Source organism: Diabrotica undecimpunctata, chromosome 3 (genome assembly GCF_040954645.1).
Source record: "Diabrotica undecimpunctata isolate CICGRU chromosome 3, icDiaUnde3, whole genome shotgun sequence".
Taxonomy (NCBI): Eukaryota; Metazoa; Arthropoda; class Insecta; order Coleoptera; family Chrysomelidae; genus Diabrotica; species Diabrotica undecimpunctata.
The window spans coordinates 134987688-135009045 of NC_092805.1; positions in this window are offsets into that span (position 1 = coordinate 134987688).

Below are 21358 nucleotides of genomic sequence, written 5' to 3' on the forward strand. Positions count from 1 at the left end.
GTCGATCTTTCAATGAATTACTTTGGGAATATGCGAGATCGTGATCTCTCGCAGCTCGATCTAACGGATTTATCCCCGGATCTCCACGAGCTAGACGTTTCTGTAATTTAGTTCCAGGTCCTAGATATTGGTAACCAGGAGCATGCAATTCAAACGGTAGACTATTGATCAGAGAATTCAACACTCCTTCACCTTGAACGATCAACATTGAAATGAATCGCTTTTTGAAAAATGTCTTTATATAACCATGTGTACAAAATACATCTCAATCACAAGATGAAGGTCATTCAACAAGACAAGACACTAGCAGTGGAAAACTTGGATTTTGTCGACAACGTGACAAGAACCAGCAAACATGGTGCATTGCTACCACATTCATTTCGTGCTATCATATGTGGTCCAAGCGGATGTGGAAAAACTAATGTTATGTTGGCATTACTTTTTGACCTGAATGGCGCTAAATTCAAAAATGTTTACGTTTATTCAAAGTCGTTGTTTCAGCCCAAGTATCAATTTTTGAAGGAAGTGTTGGAGTCTGTGAAAGAAGTAGGTTATTTTCCATTTAAAGATAATGATGATGTTATAAGCCCAAGTAAAGCTAAACCAAACTCAATATTCATATTTGATGACGTATCAACGGATCCACAACAAACAATACGTGAATATTACTGTATGGGTAGACATAAAGACATTGATTGTGCATACCTATGTCAATCATACAGTCGAGCAGGCAAACAACTTTTACGTGATAATGCGAATCTTATTGTATTGTTTAAGCAAGATGAGCTCAATTTGAAACACGTCTTTGATGACCACGTATCACCTGATATGACATTTGAGCAATTTAAACAATTTTGTTCCGAATGTTGGAAGGACAAATACGGTACATTCGTCATTGTTAAGGATTTCGATATTTCTAACGGACGATATCGTAAAGGTTTCGACAAGTTTATAAAACTGTAGGTATGATCGAAAAACACGCATTGTATAACAATATGTCAGACAAAGAGGTAGCTGCGCGCACGCGTAAAGTTGCCGAACTAGCTCGTGTCATTCGCAAAAAGTATTTGGCATTAAAGTTAGGTAAAACAGAACAAGATGAGTCGCTAAATAAACTCTTTAAGCCCATAGCTAAACCTCTAACAGATATTGCGCAATCGTCAAAAACGTTGCATCATGCTATTAATAACAAGCTTAGACACGTTAAAAAAGAAGAGGTGAAAACGGAGGAAGAGATAAAAAAAGAAGCCAGAGATGACGATGTATTTTCCGATGCAGTATCAATCGATCAAGTTAACGAACATGATATATTTGATCCTAATAATGTTTCGAAAGAGGCTATTGATGAATATATCGAGCAATATCCTCCAATGAGCCATAAGTATATAAAAGAATTTTGGATGAAAGATAATAAAATTGATAAAAACTACGGACCTATTTACAATGATGAAATTGGCTGGATGTTGGGTAAACGACGAATAAACTTTAACAAAAACAAAGGTAGTATACAAGTCATCAGTGATGGTAGTGGGGAAGGAGGATGGGTGCCGGGAACGCCAGGTCTATACCAACTAATTTTCTATGATAACCCTGAAGATTATAATGATACAGATTTAAAGCACTATAAAAGTTTATTAAATAGTACAGAAGTTCATCTGGATTCCAAAGGTCGTCTTAAAGGTGCAACTGGGAAAAAATATCATCATATCATCAAACCGCTATTTAAACCTACCGATGAAACAACAAAGAAATCGCCACCGAAAACTCGATCTACTGCATTAAAGAGACAACCTTTCGAAGGTCTTGTTCGTTTAGCAAAAACGACTCGTTCATCATCGATGACAACGTCTCCTCGAACATCGTTATCTTCACCATCTAGCTCCAAAGGGTCAGGGCTCGTCGATAATTCTCATTTGATCTACAACGATAATCCTATTGAATATGTATATTGGGATGATCCAAACGAACTATGCGACAGACTCAAATTGCTGGTTGCTTCCCAAGAAGCAGGAAACACATCTCACAATAATGAAATTGTTGCCATTATCAACGAATTACGTGAAGCAGATATTATATATTAATGTTTGGATTATTGGAACATCATTTCCAACATGAGTGTTGACAAGTTTGGTCGTCATCATTACCGTTCTAATGAACAAGTTGTTAAAAAGCTACGTGAAGGCTTAAAGCAATCCATTTTGGATTTACAAAACCAGATACATGAAGTACATAAAGACATTACACGAGATCCTCCTGTAGCAGGTAATCATCTTTCCAATAAGAAATATGTAGATGACAGCATTGTTCGTGCGAAAACTTTTCTAAGAAAAGAGATTAATTTGATAGAAAAAAATAGAATTCAAAAAGATACTCAACTCGAACAAAAAATCTCAAACTCCATTAGTAAAATAGAAGTTAATTTAAGTAAAAAAGTTAACGAGTTGTCTGATGAGAATAAAATGACTGCTTCGAAAATATCTGATTTATCAAAACAAATGCATGAATTTAAAAATGATCTTGATATATTTAAACAAGAAATGACGAATAATATTACAGATGCCGCCAACCAAAATGCACAAATTATGATGAAAACGTTGGAAATAGAAAAAAAGATTAAAACGGCGGATCTTAAATCACATGATTTAGATGAGCGTCTTAATGTAATGGAAGATTACCTCTTACATTATAAAGCTAACGGAACAACGAATTAGCGTTAGTTCAAAGAATCGAATCGTTGGAAGCTAGACATGGCATTTACCGAGGAGAAGATACAACTAGTTAACGAGCTACACAAGCCTGCACGAAAAAATTATCCTCGTCGACGAACAATCATTAAAGGACTAGACGATTTGTGGCAAATGGACCTTGCTGAGATGAGGCCTTATGCCAGTCAAAATAAATCTTACAAGCTCATTCTTGTTGTAATTGATTGTTTTTCAAAGTTTGTGTGGACTCGACCATTAAAGACGAAAACAGGTGAGGAAATTACTCGAACATTTTCGGATATTCTCGCTCATACTCGACGATGTCCGAAAAATTTACAAACAGACCAAGGCACAGAATTTTTTAATTTCAAGTTTCAAAATCTCATGAAACAGCATAGTATTAATCACTATAATACCTTTAGTGTTAAAAAAGCAGCCATATGTGAACGAGTTATTCGAACATTGAAGGAAAAACTTTACAAGTATTTCAGTCTTAATGGAACTTACAAATGGATTGATATCTTGCCTCAAATTACAAAAGAGTACAACAACACGAAACACAGCAAAATTCGACTTAGACCTATTGATGTTAATAAATCTAACGAAAATGAAATTTTACGAAAATATTATACTCACTTGAAAATTGCCGGTCCAAGAAAATTGAAAGTTGGTGACGTGGTTCGCATTAGTAAAAATAAACACATTTTCGATAAGGGATATAAACCGAATTGGACAACAGAACTGTTTAAAATTACTGAAATTAAAATAACGAATCCCACAACATACTTGATTGAAGATATGACTGGAGCGCCTATCAAAGGAGCATTCTACGAAGAAGAATTACAGAAAACAAAAAATAAAGACATATATTTAGTAGAGAAAGTACTGCGCAGACGTGGAAATAAGATGTATGTTCAATGGTTGGGATTCGATAGTAGCCATAATAGTTGGATTAACGTTAAAGATATCATTTAGGATCTACTTTTACATACACCGCGTAGATATACACTAAATGAGTGGGGGGTGACAAAAAGTATAAATTTCATAAATGCTGCAAGCTCATGCCCAGTTGTTCCTGCCAGTTCATCAATATGAGTTCTCAAGATAGTGGTTATAGTTCATCAGACGATATGGTGGTAGCTGCTGCTTCACCATCAGATGATATCGATTATGAAGCTGAATTAGATGGAGTTTTGACGACATTCGAAGAAGCAGCCAAAAATGAACCATATTATTTACTAGAAGCATCCTTTCCGCTTGACAAGTGTATAATCAAAGTTGGCCTTTCTCCAGCTCGTCATTTCTCATCAGCCATTATTTTGTGTCAGCACAACAAGAATGCAAGAATTAGTTTAAACACGTTCGAGTGGGATGATATAATCGGAATTTTTAAGCAGAAGATTTGCGATTTCTTTAACAGCACCTCTCAAGATGATTACAATCCTATCGAGTTTCAGTGTGGAGACTATTGTAAAATTAAACAAATAGTGTATGATTCAACCAAGTTCCTTGTTATTGAAAAGCATGGTCTGGAATACTATCTAGATGAAAGGGATGTCAACCAAATCCTAGAAGTAAACAGCAGTCTGGTGTGTCATCGTGTATCGTTATTGGATAATTTACACTTTCATGCTTATTATAGAAATGTTATCGATTTGATACAATCAAACTTTTGCAGCAGAAGCAGTTTATATGGACCACTTGAAGCTTTAACTGCGTTTTGCGAAATTTCCACAGACACTTTGTTAAGTAATGCTTTAAGAGAATATTTATATTATTATAAAATTAAAGTTGTAAATGATTTTATGTAATAATCAAAATAAATGCTATTTATGCAAACATGTCTTTTTTATTTTCACGTTGAATGTCTCACAACGCTGGAAAAGATAAGCTGAGACTTAAAATTACAGGAAAACAATGTATATTTTTTAGAGTTTTTATTTTCTACTTATAATAATTACAAATGTTGATTTTCACTAAATTACAATTATCATTCTACATATTCATTTAACAAATAGCCAATCCATTTTCGTGTGGAGATTGATAAAGCTATAAAAAAATTGGTTATGTTTTCATTTATTAATTTTTGTTTTTACTCAATCATTGTGGTTTCATAATGACCCCAAGGTAAAGTGTCATGAGAATTTTGTTGCAAGTAACGTTTATCGTCATACGGACTTAATGCAATTTTTTCTTGTGTTATTGTAAAAAGATCATGGGCGTAGGAACGAAACGTTGATTGGGAAACACTTTTAGTTGTAAATTCGTTTAAACACTTAACATAATCATCGAAAGTAATGTCATTTTTTACCGTTGAATATTTTACACCCTTAGATTTTTTTGTGACGCCTAAATTATTTGCAAGTCTTTCAATATTTGCATCATCCATATTATTCTTGTATTTATCCCACAATGCATTTCGATCCTCATCCGTCGTACTAATCTTAAACGAATACATTTTAGATCTAAGTCCGACAAAATGAGTCATAATGCGACCGTTTGCCTCATCTTTCATCATTCCGAGAACTTTTTTGTTGACTTGAGGTATTCCATAAATATTATTCTCAGAATAGTCTGATGTATCGAATTTGGATAAATTTGCTTTAATAACATCTCTGTAAACGTCATCACATTTTAATTCATAGATAAAACTATCAGTGTCCCCATACATTAGCTTACAATTTTCAACTCCCATATATGGCAGCATAAAGTTATAATGAAAATCGTACATACACACTTTGGATATATCTAAAATTGACATGCCGATGTACAATGGTTTGTTGAAAATGAGCTCTGTTTTGTTAAGTTCGATTGCCATTAAATTTTCATTAAACACAGTTCTATTATGAAATCTTGGACTAGCAATCAAATTTTTCGCTCCATATCTTCCATCCCATTTTGATACAAGTTTTACAATGCGATGTTTCCTAATGTTTTCCATCGTTTTACCAAATATGGCGTTGTTGGCTAACTTGTACAAGTCTTTTTCAAATGCTGTAGTTGCTGCAGTTCGCAATTTTGTATTAAGATCGATATATGGCTTAAGCCAAGCGCTCTGTTTGAATTTCAACACTTTATGGATTTTTGTTAGTTTGAGTCCTGCATTCAGAGCTTGTTTTAGATTGCGATAATGCAAAGTGTACTCTTTTTTATGGTACAAGGTGGTCATAAGTTTTGGAAGCTTACTTCTTGGTGGCACACGATGTTCGCAACAAAACGGTAAATCTCGATGTAAGTCATGCAAGTGTTCTGGGTATTCCAAATCCACTTGTAGTATGTATCCTGTATCTCCATCGTCAGGAATAGACAAGACATCAATATTGGTATCGACCCACTCGAAACCCCCATATGGTAAGAATTGAGACATTGCCCAACCATACAAATTGTTGACATCTAAATATAGCACATATTTACTAGGCTTTGATGGATCATAATTATGCATGTATTTGTTATTTGCCTCAGAATACCGATTACTTACTTGACTTATACCACCTCGGATAGCTTTCTCAATAAACATGATTTTATCGATATCATTCAGCAGTTCAAGTTTACATCCAGTATATTTAAGCATTGCATCCCAAGAAAATCCAGGCATGGTATAGTACCATGCAGGATCAAGACTGTATGTACTTCGACATTTTTGTCGAAAATTTTCAAAAATGCAAGTCAGTAACATAATATCAGTTTTCATGTACAACATACTATATTCCAAAATATTTTTAATACCGAATGACTGCCAAACATTCTGAGCATGATGATACATATTTTTGGAGATGTGTTCACCCGATAATGAGCTGTAAAATTTATCAATTGATGGTAGTTGCGTTTCATTCAATTTATTGAAAGACTCAATATATTCGTACGGGAATATGCCTTTTCGTTTCAATAATTCCATTTGTTCGGGAGTGGTATTTGGAAATTCGCTAGCTAAATATCTTAAATCCTCAGGTTGCAATGTGGCAGCCAACTTGTCCAATGATGAATTTAAAAATCTCAGTGAATCAACGAACCTCAACTTAATACTGACCTCAGAATCGTATATTGTAAATGAAATATACTTTTCCTTATTTATTGGTAGTAAGCTGATACTACCATTTTTCGCAAGATCTCTAATCATCATATGCGAATCGTAACCGCTAAGATTATGAAAAAAAATTGGGACAACGAAAAGTTTTTTGAAATTTAAGTTACACACTTGGTGTGCGAATCCTCGAAAATCTCCGGTAAAATGGTCATGATCACGAACAATTACATCCTTATCTGAAAACGTTTTTTCGCAAATGTGACAATTAGATGCATTAAAACTGGGTGTGACATTCATAGGTACAATATCTTTAATTTTTCCTTGCACAAATGCCGCCAACAACGTCATTTCCTTGGCAAACCACTCCATGCAATCTTCACCTGCGTAACTTCGGTAAAACGATAGAGATTCATCGTAAGAGCATTTTACGTAATAACCTGCACTAAAGGCTTTATGCTGCTGATACTTAATTGTTTTGCATTTTAATGGACTATTTTTAACTTTGTTCAACATTGACTCAAAATCGGCATAGACTACAAAAGGAGTTGTTTGTTTATAAATATGATTTTTAAATTCAACATTCTGATATGATGGAAAAGAAACTTTACATTTATTAATTTTCTCACAGTATTTTGCATGATCATTTAATCTGTCAAAACTACTAAAATAATTCAAACACCTATCACATAAAAATTTTTTATTACGTTTCTTACTTAACTGCCTGGACATAAGTCGAGACATATCTTTAATCATGCAATAATGATACTTAATTTCTACAGATTCATCGTGAGCCATAGGTGCTTCGTAGTCATTCAATTTTGGAAAATATTTATCTTGTACAATCAATAAATTTACATGTTTAGTTAATTTGGTTTTGCATAGCCTTACCGGCGTTGTTACGTAAAATGTTCTCTCTTTAGCAACATTCATTTCTAACCCGTACACGTTTACAGAAATATTATTTAACTTTTCAAATTTTGAAATACCCTTTATAGTCATAGGTGTCTCTAGCCCATCGATATTTAAGACAGTCGCATAATGTGGATATGAAGATGTACGATCTGAACTGCATTTAGCTGGATAAATCGCTGAAACTATGCTCCAAAAAAAGCATGCTTCATCATCGTTTTTGATATTAATACATGCGTGCTTCTTTTGGATTTGTTCTGGTAGTCTAATGAACGACGTAGCTCCATTTCCCACTTCATATTTATTTATATTGACTTCTAAAGAAACAATTTTTTTCAAAGCCCACCCTGATCCCGTTTCTTCAAATTCCGATAGCTTAGACATTAATTTATCGACTATGTTTGTGTGAAACCATAAAACCAAGTCCGTTCCTGCGTCTATGGCTTCGTTTTTGGTATTAAAATATTTAAATTGGTTAATATCACCTCCTTGATTTGATTTTCTAATAAATTCTCCACATAATGTCATATTACATTTTATCATATTTAATTTTTTTAAAATGTTTTTAATTCGAATTCTAAATAACTTAAAACAATCCCCGAAAAATTGCATTAAATCTTTGTGTCCTAGATTAATAATTATACCTGTTCTGATTCTACTCTTGAATGCGGAATTTACATCTTCCCATTTAACCCGACGATGTTTAGTAATTCCACCACCCACGCGAAGACCGAAATTTTGAATTTCCGATTTAATTGTCTTTAAATGCCCCGCGTTTGTCTGTAGTTGCCGTAATTTAGCTAAATCCAAGTCCCCACACCGAATCGCTTTAGTAAACAAAGTCAAATGCCTTTTAATGTGATTTAACCAAATATTCGCTTCTCGCGGTGTATAATTTCGAAACAAAACATCACGCGCTTGAATTAAATGTTGTACAATGTCACTACTAAGATCACCAATGTTACTCATGATTAAGTAAAAAGCAATAAATCAATAAATGAAAAACTCACCAATATTTTTTTTTTATCCTCTAATTTTCTATTATTTCAAACGAGGCGGCTGGCTGCACCTTTCCAGTGGCAACGTTTCCTCGGAACACCAAGCTGTACTTTCCCTCGCTGAAATGTTCCAAATGCGGCCTGTAGAGTTCAACCACCCTTTGCGGCAAGAACGTCACCTCCTTTTCTAATTCAATAAGGATGGATTTCCCAAATTTCGTATCGACTTCTCTTGCCGCAATTATCTTCTGGGGTACTCCTACGGGTAGGCTGTTTAGCTTTCTAATTGGCTTGATTGTCTTCTCTGTAAGCAGAGAGGATGCATTAATCTTTTTTAGGTCCATCTGCAACAATATATATTTTCTTAATTTAACAGTAACATATCTTTGACTAGCAATTTCTTAATTTAACAGTGAAATATCTTTGAGTAGCAATATTATTTTACAAAAATTCTATCTATTATAATATGTATATTTTTTAATTTAACAATGAAATAGTTTTAACTAACAAAACTTTCATAGAAACAAAAAATTACAAATACCGCACTATTTACAAACATTTTTTTTTTTTAGAACGGAGAATATAACCAAGTAATTTGAATAAAATGTTTAAATCAGAAAAATTATTAAGAATTGGAAATTAGTAAAGATAATGATGAATTCTAAATGATATAAAAAAGGTTAAGTATTATAAAACTTACTTTTGTATATATAATTGCCGGCACTTCACAAACACAGAACTTCTCCGAACGGTACTTTGTATAATTGCTGACGCTGCACAAAACACACAACTTGTCTGAAGGATGATCAGAATTGAACTGACGATATGTAGTGCATCTGCTCTTTATCTAACTGCCTCTCCCACGCTAAAACTATGTTGCGCAATATTTCGTAAGACTATTCATTTATGCATCACATGCCGGGCTTAATTATTAACTTCCTGCCTCCATGAGAAAATATATTTTATCTTACATTAAATAATCGAATTGGAATTTGCACGTGTTTCCGGCTATATATCGTGATCGCGTGAGACATTTTTAATAGCCGGCGTATCCGATGATGTCATTATTCTCAGTAGCAAGATATATTTTATAAAGATTTCAACTGATCATGTAAAGTATAAATTGAAAAATAAACGAATTTTTTTTATTATGGTAATCGATAAAATATATACGAGGTAACTCGTAAAATATAAATTGAAAAAATTTAGAAGTTTTACGCTAATGGTTGTAGGTTTTAATTACAAAAAAAATACGAGGAAAAATTGCTCTCTTTGTCTGTCATTCGTCTTCTTCTCTTTGTCAATTCATAGAATGCAGTCACCGACCAGCGATTGAACATCGTTCTCATTGGTTACGTTGGACGTGTAGCTTTGTTATTATTGGGGGGGCGTCTTTTCGGGAGGAATGGGGGGACTGGGAGCGTCTTTTCGGGGAATGGGGGGGACTGGGGGCGTCTTTTCGTTAATATTGTGGTACGACTCCACCATTAGTCGATGCACGTCTTTCTCATTGGCCGTTGATGCACACCATTGGCCTCCAACGTCACGAGGATGTCCGCCATTGGTCGAGGACACGTTTCTGTGGCATCATTGGTCGAGGAAAACGTTCTAACGTCACGAGGAGGGTGTTACTATGTCACCATTGGTCCCTCATCGCTATACCGCCATTTCTATGTTGTTTATTCAAATTCTAAGCTGTCATTGGTCGCTGGGGGTGTTGCTATTCCCACCACTGACGCTGCTATGCTGCCATTGGTCAACGACACGTTCCGACGTCACGAGGACGTCCACCATTGGTCAGCAAGACATTGGGGGACGTTCCTATGCCACCATTGGCCTGCTATTCCCACCACTGTCGCTGCTATGCTGTCATTGGTTGACGACACGTTCCGACGTCACGAGGACGTCCTCCATTGGTCAGCAAGACATTGGGGGACGTTCCTATGCCACCATTGGCCTGCTATTCCCACCACTGACGCTGCTATGCTGTCATTGGTCGACGACACGTTCCGACGTCACGAGGAGGGCGTTACTATGCCACCATTGGCCTGCTATTCCCACCACTGAAGCTGCTATGCTGTCATTGGTCGACGACACGTTCCGACGTCACGAGGAGGGCGTTACTATGCCACCATTGGCCTGATATTCCCACCACTGACGCTGCTATGCTGTCATTGGTCGACGACACGTTCCGACGTCACGAGGAGGGCGTTCCTATGTCACCATTGGTCCCTCATCGCTATACCGCCATTTCTATGATGTTTATTCAAATTCTGAGCTGTCATTGGTCGCTGGGGGTGTTGCTATTCCCACCACTGACGCTGCTATGCTGCCATTGGTCGACGACACGTTCCGACGTCACGAGGACGTCCACCATTGGTCAGCAAGACATGGGGGGACGTTCCTACGCCACCATTGGCCGAGGGGCGTGGTCTAGAGACACGAGGTACGTTCCTACGTCACCATTGGTCGAGGGGCGTGGCCTCGAGACCCTAGGCACGTTCCTACGTCACGAGGGGGGCGTGGCCTTGACCCATGAGGATACGTACGCTTGACGATCGACGTGTGACGTCACTTCCGCTCCAGAAGTAACCTATCATATCTACTCCTAAAATTTATAATTTTATTTATTACAATTTTTTAACTTTTCATCGACATCTGGTCAAAACGAAATTAAATTAAAATGAAAATTATAAAAAAAAACTTTAAGAAAATAGTGTACAATAGTGTGTGTCATAGATATTAATCTTGAAGGTTTTAATTATTTCCATTTGTCTAGAATAGATTTATTACATGGTTGTAAGTATTTGACAACGGCTTGCGATGTAAAAGATATTAGGTTAAATTCAGATATGATTTTTTTACATTATTTTGTCTAAATATTCAAGTTGGTTGTTTACACTGATATTGAGTATATCATTTTGATCTATAATACATTGTGGTCTAAGATATTTCTCTTACCTATCTATACTTAATTCCGACAATTATACAATTCCATAACAAAAAGCTTCCTATTTAAAACTCATAAAAAATATAAATGACTAATATATAAACTGGAACACCGAAATTTGCATCTGGCTAAATTTTATTTTCCTTTTTATATCTGTGGCAATGTCCATAAACACCAAATTAATTTCTATTACTTTTACTATGTCTTACTCTTCTTCTTCTCATATCCTTTCGCCCTCTGAAGCATTGGATTGGATTTCAGTTCTTCCTTTGACCATTTTTTTATGCATCTCTATTTCTGGCCGTCATTTTTAATACTTCTATAGTTTTTTTACTCCATTATATTTCTTCAATCTGGTCTTAACATTTCCTTCTGGATCTTCCACTTCTCTTTTTTCTTCTACTTCCCAATACTTATTATTTATTCCAGTACTTAATTTACCTTATAATTGTTTTGGATTTCAGTCTATTAATATGTTCGAACCAGAGCATTTGCTTCTGTTTAATGCACTCAGTAATAGATTTCTGCTTTGTCATTTGTCTGATTTGATCTTCATTTCTTATCATGTCCCACTTTGTTTTCCGACCATTTTGTTATTGACACTAAATTTTTCTCTTTACTTTCATTTTTACTGCTTTTTGCCCTAGTATTGTTGTAAATTGTGTAGTATAATCATGTAGACTTATTGCCTCTATTTATTATTTCTGTGTCTATTTTGCCATCATCGGTCACAATGCTGCCTAGAAATTCGTATGTTGTTAACTTTTCTTAAAATTGTTTCACTTTATTGATTCTCCTTATTGTTTTGGTCTTCTTTTTGATTATCAAATCAGTTTTATTTATATTCACCTCCATTTTCTTTTTTTGTATTTCGTCTGTCCACGCATTCACCAACTTTAAGGGGCTTAAACTGTCTAACTGTTTATTCCTTTCTTGTGTGTACTTTCTATAATTCTGATTAATGTTTTCGATACCGCTAGTTTGTCTTGGTATTTCCACATTTTTTTCTATCAATCAAATAAAAAGCTGTATTTAGATCAATAAAGGTCAAGCATAGTTTTTGCATTTTCTATTGTTCTTTTTATCATACGTCTTAATATGATGGTAGCCCTGGAAACCATCAGGGTCTTCTCTAATGGCACAAATTAGTCACATTGCTCCTGTAGTGATCCTTTTTCAAGTTAACGTGCTCCTTTTCGAAGAAATACAATTTGATAATATCAGCAGAAAAAACCAAATGTATGACAACATCTAAATACCCACTACGATGTAAAATCGAAATTGATGGGAAAATAATAAAGCAGGAAGCAAGGTTTAGATATCTGGGAATAGATATAACTAGTTACGGAGATGTTGAAGAAGAAGACAACAAAACTTAAAAGCAAGTAAAGCGGCGGGATCTCTTAATGACACAATCTGAAAGAAGATAAGACAAGACACAAAAACAAGAATTTATAAAGCATCAATTAGACCTATATTAACATACACGGCGGAGACAAGACCTGACATATCTAAAACGAGATGACTACTAGAAATAACAGAGATGAAAATACTCCGACGAATATTAGGGAAAAGTCTGTTGGATAGGGAGAGAAGCGAAAACATGAAAAGAGCATGCAATATAGAAGACATAAATTGATGGGTGACAAAGCGGAAACAGGAGTGGAACCAACACATCAGTAGAATGGCAGAGGATAGGATAGTACGAATAGCACGAGATAAGTCACCAAATGGATGAAGAAGTATTGGCAGACCAACAAAAAGATGATGCGACAATTTAAACAATTAATTTCGGAGGCTAATATTGAAGAAGAAACAGGCTTTAAAACCTACATACAAGAAGAAAGAAGAAGAAGAAGTTGTTAACTTAAAATTTTATTGATTTAGCCGATTACAATTCGCACACGATTTACCTCCTGACTACCTGGATTGAAAAAAAAACTTTCACTATGTCTTTACTTCAAAATAAATTGAACTTGACTGTTTTGTAACTTATTCAACAATATAAAAAGTACGTATACAAATATGAGCCCTAAACTACAATATAACACCAAATATTTAATTTTAAAATAGTTTAGTACGTTCTACTTCCAACTATAATAACGTATGTCACTAAAGCTTTAGGAAAAAATAAATATGTATTTTCTAATTGTATAATTTAAGTTTATTTTATTAACTAAATACAGGAAACTAAAATGTATTTTTATAGAACAGAAAGGAGTCCGTGATGTTCGATGGCAGGTAAATTTGGTCTTGCATGTGCAATAAGCCTTTGGACTGTTTCTAAGTCGATCTTGTATCTTCATTTTGGATTTCCCAGCCATTATTATACACCATTCGACTCAAAACAGCCCAAAAATCTTCTATAGGCCTCGCCTGAGGCATATTTGGAGGGCTGTCGCGCTTGGGAACAAAATTTATATTGTGAGCAGTTAACCAATATGTCGTTCTCCTGGAGTAATGGCATGACGCTAGGTCGGGCCAAAATATGATTTGATCATTGGGGTGATGAGTATTTATAAATTGAACAAGCTTTGTAAGACACCTGTCAACATAATTTTCAGCGTTGAGAGCTTCACCGTAAACACGCTCAACAAACGGCTGTGAAACACCAGATTCTGAGATGGCACACCATACCAAAATTTTATTGCCAAATTTTACTTTTCCCTTAAACCCAACTTCGTCCGGTGCATCTTGTACATTGCGTGTATAAAACCCGTCGTTGCCCTTCATTTCGGAATTGGATAAAGTAAAATACTTTTCATCATCAATAATGAGAATTTTACCAGGAAAATGAATACGTCTCAATGCACGGCAATATCTAAAAAAATTTTTTAACTGTGCTGGTGTGTACTTAGGAGCTTTTTTTCTTTTATATCGTTTTAAATTATTTCTAGAAATTGTTCTACTTACACTCATTGGTGAAACAATATATCTTCGCCTAACATTTCGCAAACAATTAATCTCTTTTCCCTAGCAGGAGTTAACAGTCTTGGTCTTTCACTTTTGGACAATGGTATACCATTTTAGCACTCTTTAATTGTCTGGTAAATCGTTGACACAGAAATATTTTGAGCACTAAAAATTTTTACAATATCGCGTTTTGGTACATGTCCAACTAAAAGATGAATAGTTTGACTAATATTAAGTTTCTACAATATCTTAACGAACCGTATTTATCAAAACTGACATCGTTTATATTGTTTAAGTTGTTTACTAACTTTGGTTTCCAATGTCAACTTGACACAATGCTTCCTACCAATAATACTTTTAAATCTAAAATTTTCCGAAAAGTTTGGGGACATACGTTATTATTTGGTAACAGCAACATGTATTGAAAAAATAGCAATTACAAATTTTTTTCATTACTGACCATTCTTACTTTACTGGCCATCTTTACTTTACTTTACTTAATCAGTAGACCCATTTGTAACTTTTTACCTTAAAATACAATTTATTAAATTACAATATTTGACAGTCTGCTGAGGTGTCCTAGCTCTTAACGAACTTTCTCCATTCCTTCCTATTGGATGCCATCTGTGTTGCTTCCTGCCAAGTCTTACCCTTACTCTGCAGGTACTGCGAGATGTCACTGTTCCATTCTTTAATGGGTCTTCCTCTTCTGTTTTTCCCTATGAGTTTGGCGTCCCACACTCTTTTTACGTGTCTATTATTGTCCATCCGGGTTAGATGTCCGAACCATGCCAATTTTTTCTCATTGATTGACTCGAGTATCGGTTTGATTTTGAGTCTTTCTCTTATTTCTTCATTTCTGATTCTATCAGTTCTTTTTACTTCTGTCGTTCTTCTGAGGTATTTCATCTCTGCTACCTGAATTCTGCTCTGATGTATTTTGTTTAATATCCAATTTTCTGCTCCATATGTTACTGTAGGTCTATATATTGTTTTGTATATTGTCATCTTGGTCTTTATTGATATTTCGTTGGTATTAAGGAATCCTCTATTTAGTGCTTGGAATAGTTTTCCTGTGTGTTCCATTCTGTTGTTAAGATCGTCCTCGATGTCTCCTTTGTTGTTGATTACTGTTCCTAAGTATTTGTATGAATTTGTCTGTATTATTTTTTGTTGGTCTATCATTACTTCTATTTGATCTTCCATCCCTTGTTTTCTTGATATTTTCATTATCTGAGTCTTCTCTTTGTTTACGTTTAAGTTTAAGTATTTGCTTGCTTCTAGGTTCCATTTCTCTAAGTTGTATTCTAGTTTTTCTGCAGTTTCCGCAATTAATACTATATCGTCTGCAAATATATACATCTCAGCATTTATCATTTGCATTTTGTTCCAACCGATGCAGTATTTCTTGAATGTTTTCTTACATTCTTTCACTATCTCATCTATTACATTTATGAATAGCACTGGGCTGAGACTTCCCCCTTGTCTAACTCCTTGAGTTGTTTCAAATGGTTCTGACTGTATATTTAACATTCTTACTGTATTTGTTGTTTTCATGTATATACTCGTTGTTGTTTCTATCAGTTCTTCACTTACTTGTTTCGTCTTTAGGCTTTCCCATATATCTTTTCTTTTGACTGGGTCGAATGCTTTTTCCACGTCTATATACGTGAACCATTTGGCCATGGTACACATACTGGCCATCTACAGTTAGTTAATGATATTTTTGTGTTTATATTCGTGGGTATTCTTAGCACCCCACAGTTATTTAAGGTCTGCCACGGGCTAGGGATCAGTACTTATGTGTTTATCATTATAATTGTTTTTCTTAAGAAATGTAGTGAATCTAGTAGTAAAGGTAGTTTCTCCTTGCTTTCCGCATCGCTGTACAAATACCTTTCTGTGGATTTCACTCTACTGTTTGCTGTCTGATTCAAGACCAGCTACCGATACCCAATTTTCTCATAATATCTGGTTATCCTCACTTAGTTTAGCCTGCAGGTCGATGCAATTACCGGAATGTGGCACTTGGAGCAATAAGTAAGAATTAACTGCCTTGAGAGGACCAGTTGAATGACTCTTGATGAGACCGTCTTAAACAAAAGGTATTTCCAAGTATGCACAAATTATTTTACTTTGAAAATTAAGCCAAACTCTAATAAAAAACGATTTAAGTGTAAAAACAAATAGAATCACAGTACAATAAATGGACAACTTTTGGTTTTTTCTATTTGAGATATTCCACATGACTCTCCGTTTCGCATTTTGTCTTGTAGTAGCAGTCACACCTAATTTCTGTAGATTTTTCCGAAGTCACACCTTTGCCGAAGATTCAATATCCCCAATAATTTTTATTCGGCCAAGGTTTTGATCATTTTTTTCAATTTCATTTTTTTGATCAACAATTCACCAAGATACTTGCAAAAAACCCTTATTAAAAACCAAACTATTACCAAGAGTAAACAAGATAGCATTTATTTCTTTTAATCATATTTCCATTGTTTATTAACATTAAGAGATAAAACTTAAACAGATTGTAAATGGACATTTAAATTTTATGATCCAAGTTATAGAATGCATCACAGTGCCATCTATATATACACAGTGAAGATATACACAGTGCCATATACACAGTGAAGAAATTAAAAGTAATAACCAGTTAAAGTGATGGTACTCGTAAAATAACTCTACGGAGAAGTGGAGGGGAGAACTGTCCGCTGCAACATCTCGGTTTACTTCTGTTATTGGTCATAGAAGTTTCTGTTATTTTTTTTTAAGTTTGTTTTTCACTAGCTTTTCATTAAACCTAGTTAAAATCATGTGACATAAAAAATATCAAAGTTATTATGATTGTTGAGAAGCTAAAATGTTAGCCCTTTTTTAAACTGTTTTTTAATAACAAATTTGATAAAATATAAAGATTTTTTAATATACCTTAAAAACAAAGACTCAAAGAATCGATTGCGATTTACAAAATACCTCTAGTGAATTGAATAACTTATAAACTGTTTGGTCGATCTGTTTAAAATTTTGCAAACTTTAATAGCTCATTAACTGCCACAATTTTGAGAAACTCTCATAAAGAACTTTTTACGATCTACAATTTTTATTTGAACCATTTCCCTCTAGAATGTATAAGAAACATTTTATAGGCAAAAATCATTTTTTCATTTTTTAAGATTGTCAGAAAAAAACAAAGAAAAATCGGCTGTATTTCTTCACGGATTTTTCATCAGCTCCCTCTTATATACATAGGTATTTTTTAGAACCTTCAAATATCTGCATAAGATTTTTTTCAGGTTTTGTTCCTCCTTGACTAGGGTGGGTGACAAAAAATCTAATTAGAATAACTACTAATAATAGCATAGAACTCGATAGGCTCATTGTTATAAATAGTTATTTAATAAAATTTTATCTCTATACAGTATGTATCTAATGTTTATTTATGATAATATTTTTACTAACCCACAAAAAACTCTATAGTCAAACGTCAATAGTTAATTATTATTTTAACACTCCACTCCCACGAATAACAAATACTGTCATGTTAATTATATTCTCATTAAACGATGACATGACGGATGTAAAAATAATTATTAATAATTTTCCTAAATTATAATCGCGTGCATTAGAATTCTCTGTCAAGCAAAGTACAGATTTTGTTGGTCAAAACTAGCAAATGAATTTTAGTCAAGGTAATACTGATTATTAGTGTTTGATCAGAGTTTAGTATATACATATGTGTATTTTAATATATAACAGTAAATAAATTTAAATACGTATCAATCACTTTTTACACTATTTTTTTTTTTATAGAACCAAGTAGTCTAGGCGGGATCTGTTTTGGATTGGACATTTTCCATAGGAAGCTATTTTTTTGCTGGAATCCCTTCAGGATGTGCCCAATATCGATAATCACGATGTGCGCCAGTCGCAAACCCTGTGCTAAATTTTTTATTTAACAAAATCTGAAAACAATTTCTCAAAATTTCTCATTTTTTTGCTCCTATTTTCGTTCATAATTCGGAAAATATTGATCCTAGAGAAAAAATTATAAGAAGTTAAAAGTTTCGTTATTCAATTTTACACAATATTTCGTTAGCTAGAAATTGAAAATTTAATGTTTATTTTTAAAAAATAGCAATAATTTGAAAAAAAGTACAAAAAAATGAAGTTAATCCTTTAAATGTTTTCGACTTTCTAAACTTGACCTACAAGCTTCATATTCCGCCTATAAAAACCTTTTAATATGTTTAAAACGTGTGCTAAATTTTGTTAAGATCGGTCGGATAGGTTTTGCATAATAATTAACCTAGAGCCTAACCTAACCCATAACCCAACCTACTGGAAAAAAATCGCTAATTTTTAAATTTATAGTAGGCCCTAAATAAGGCCCACAGATAGTTGCAAATTTTTTTACACATAAAAGAAGGCTCAAACTTTCAAACGCTTTTTGTAAAACTCAAATCGGTTCACTAGTAGAGCCTAGAAAATTTTTTAAAGTTTTAAACTTTTTTAGGCTTATAAACAAATTGAATAACTTAACGAGCTTTAAACATATCAATTTTAAAATTTTTACACTTAAAGAACATTAAAAGACGCTTCTTTAAAAAAAAAGATACATTCGGCTTATTGGTTGCCGAGATATTGAAGGTCAAAGTTGGCATACATTTGCCGTGTAACCATAAGTGATAGAGGTCTCGTTTTTAAACAAATACCCTCGTCTTGTCAATTACTTTTTATATGAAAAGTTTTACGTAATGCGCTTTATGGCAACGTCCATAAAAAAGACAAATAAAAAACCGTTTTCGCGTAAAATGTCGCTCGGAATGCATGAGAGGTGGTGGTGGGGGACATTCACTCGAAATGTGAATCGGCGAGTTCAAAATCATAGCGCGCGCTACAATTTGCATTATCTCGGCTTCTTGTTAACCAATTTTGCTCTTTTATTTTTAATCGATGTTGAAAGGATTTCAAATATCATATTTTCAAATACCATTTTTAATTGCAAAATTGGGAAATTTGCAATAAACAATTGTATGTTAAACAAGTAATACATTGAAGAAAATTGTTAGTTTTAGTAAACAATTATGTATTTATAAATTGTTAATAAATAATTTAAATTGTTAAAACAAAGGCGAACGAAAAAAAAAATTTTTTTTCATAAATAAACTTTATTTTGACTCAATCTTCAATAATTTTTTTTAAAGTCTTTTTCTTTTTTTGGAAGGACAAGAATCTTCAGGTCTGACCTTGACCTTCAATATCTCGGCAACCAGTACGCCGAATGTATCGTTTTTTTTTTTTAAAAGAAGCGTCTTTTAATGTTCTTTAAGTGTATAAATCTTGAAATTGATATGTTTAAAGCTCGTAAAGTTATTCAATTTGTTTATAAGCCTAAAAAATGTTTAAAACTTTAAAAAATTTTTTAGGCTCTCCTAGTGAACCGATTTGAATTTTACAAAAAGCGTTTAAAAGTTTGAGTCTTCCTTTATATGTAAAAATATTTTCAACTATCTGAAAGCCTTATTTAGGGCCTACTATAAATTTGAAAATTTGCGATTTTTTTTTCAGTAGGCTGGATTGCAAAATTATTATGCAAAACCTATCCGACCGATCTTAACAAAATTTAGCACACGTTTTAAACATATTAAAAAGTTTTTCTAGGCGGAATATGGAGCTTGTAAGTCAAGTTTAGAAAGTCGAAAACATTTAAAGGATCAACTTCATTTTTTTGTACTTTTTTTTCAATTATTGCTATTTTTTCAACAATAAACATTAAATTTTCAATTTCTAGCTAACGAAATATTGTGTAAAATTGAATAACGAAACTTTTAACTTCTTATAATTTTTTCTCTAGGATCAATAGTTTCCGGATTATAAACTAAAATAGGAGTAAAAAAATGACAAATTTTCAATTGTTTTCAGATTTTGTTAAATAAAAAATTTAGCACAGGGTTTGCGACTGGCGCATATCGTGATTACCGATATTGGGCACATCCTGAAGGGATTCCAGCAAAAACATAGCTTCCTATGGAAAATGTCCATTATGGTCTGAATTTCTACAGATCCCCCCTAGTCTAAAGTCGAATTACCTAACTGCGATCCTGGCCGAAAATTCTGATTAGTCATAAAGTAACGTTATTGTAGGAATATGTAGAATAGATACTTATAGGAAAGCTTTATAATTATCAAATAATAGTTATTTACGTACCGAAAAGATAGATAGATAAAAAGACCATATTAAGAAAATCGTATGACAAGTATACAAATTAAATCAAAATCCTTAAGCTGTGAATTTACCACCATATTATATGGTACGGAAACGACCACACTTACACCTGTATTAAATCCAGGATTAAACATTAGTATCCTTTAAAATTTGTAAAAAACTACAGAAAATATTTTATGACACATCATTATTTATCAATCAACAACGTTTTCAAAGGGTTGTCACCTTTACGGCAACACAAAACCGGCCTTTGGTTGTGGTCAGTGCCGAGAATTAAGGGGGGCTATGGGACTATTAGCCTCTGGCAGTAAATTTTAAGAAGCGGTACGTGGCTCCCATCACGTTTTAATTATATATGTGAATATTTCAAATTTATGGGGTTGATTTTCTGAAATAGCATGGTAATAAAACTTCGTCTCGTCGCCAATAAGATCCGTGCCTGAAACATAAAACACGTTTCATGTTTCCGGGAAATCGGCCAGCGCCACTGCGCCTGGCGGGAGCGTGTCCGGCTCCAACACGCCATGACGTCAGTCGTCAGTCGTGTTAGCGCAGTTTTCGAGACTAGTCTCAAATTTTACTTATTTATTAGTGAAGTGTTTTCGTGACGTTTCTAAAAAATGAGCG